Here is a 1,839-nt window from a genome sequence, read left to right as displayed (position 1 = left end):
TCCTGGTCTGGCTGCACAGTGAATGCCCCCATATCCTCTCGTGCTTCCCCTCTTCCCAACAGGATGTACACTCATGTACGCTGACTGGTAAGCACAGATGCATTTCCTTGGAAGTCAGTCTCTCGGAGCTCAGAATGTGCATGTGTGGTATTGTCTCCTTTTGCCTGGAATTCTGTAGGCTCGAGGGGCTTGTGGCACAGAGCCTAGCCATGCAGGGTGTCTTGTTCTGACCTCTGAGAGTGAAGTTAGGTGAGGGCTTAGTGGCAGAGACTGACTTATTAAAGATCCTGTGGGCAGGGTGCTGAGGTATGGCTTAGCAGTAGAGTTTTTACCTAGCATGTAAGTCCTGGGCTCTATGTCCAGTACTGCAAATAAGTAAATGTATAAATAAACTGAAACCAAAGTACTATTAGGGGCTGGAGAGATGGCTGAGTGGTTAAGCGTTCATACTGCTCTTACAGAGGACCTGAATTTGATTCCTAGCACTTTTATTGGGCAACTTACAGCTGCCTCTAACTTCAGTTCCAGCTCCCACATTCAAGTGTGCATGCCCACCCACATATACATATTTAAAAATAAAAATAAGTATTAAAAAAAACCCTATGAACCATCAGAGTTCAGGCCGGACATTCACATGCCATGTATCACACCGTTGCCTCTACCCCTCTGGCAGCAGCTGATTTGCTTGGCCTCTCTTCTACAGCAAGAAGTTTAAAAGAACCTGGCCCTGATGGTTAGAGAAAGGAAAGCGGTGTGGGGGCTCTGCCCTCAGCCAGTTGTCAAGTAAAGAAAAAGTGTTTGGATATGCTGGGTGCATATCCCTTTACAGTAGCCTTACCCTGTCTGATCCCTTACTCCTCCCAACAGCCCTGGGAAGTAGGGACATCTTTTCTCTTTAAAAAAGAGGGAACCAGGTGAAGGATGTATTTGCACTATGTCATGAGACTAGTGGACTGCAGGGCAAGAAGTCTGGCTTCAGATAGTTCTTAACTACTTATTAATCTCTAGGCTCCCAAGAGCATGTCTGTACCAAGGCCTCCATTCTAATATAGATTACATGCCCTGGGCTCTCCACTACTTTCCCTAGCATTAAGAGAGTATTGGAACCAAGGTCATTTGTGTAGTGGCTGGGGTTCCTCACATGCAGTTCTAGTTTCATTCTTGTGCTGTAATAAAACACTCTGACAGGAAGCAACTTAGGGAAGCCAGGGTTTATTTCAGCTTACAACTCCAGGTTACAACCATCACTGTGGGGAAAAAGCGAAGGCAACAGGAACTTGAACTAGTCACGCTGCATCCACGCGAATGCGTGCACACTTCGTCTGGGCTAGCTTTCTCCACTTTCTAACATTTACTTTTATTTGATGTGCATGACTGTTAGCCTGAATGTTATGTCTGTGCACCACGTACACGCCTAGTACATGCAGAGGTAAAAACAGTGTCAGGTCCCCTGGAACTGGAGTTACGGACAGTTCTGAACCTTTGTGTGGGTGCTGAGAATCAAACTGGGTCCTCCGAAAGATTGAATGCTCGTGACACCTGAGTCACCTCTCCAGCCCCTAATTTATTCTTGTACGGTCCAGGGATCCAAACTAGGTATGCTAGTTTTATGTCAACTTGACACTGCATATAATGATCTGAGAGGAGGGAACCCCAATTGAGAAAATGTCTCTGTAAGATCAGGCTGTAGGCAACCTGCATAACCTTATTTATTTATTTGGGTTTTTCAAGACAGGGTTTCTCTGTGTAGCCTTGGATGTCCTGGACTCACTTTGTAGACAATGCTGGCCTCAAATGCACAGCAATCCACCTGCCTATTCCTCCTTAGTGCTAGAAGTG

The sequence above is a fragment of the Meriones unguiculatus genome, chromosome 18 (assembly GCF_030254825.1).
Source record: "Meriones unguiculatus strain TT.TT164.6M chromosome 18, Bangor_MerUng_6.1, whole genome shotgun sequence".
NCBI classification, from domain to species: Eukaryota; Metazoa; Chordata; class Mammalia; order Rodentia; family Muridae; genus Meriones; species Meriones unguiculatus.
Note: the sequence above shows the minus strand (reverse complement) of the source record.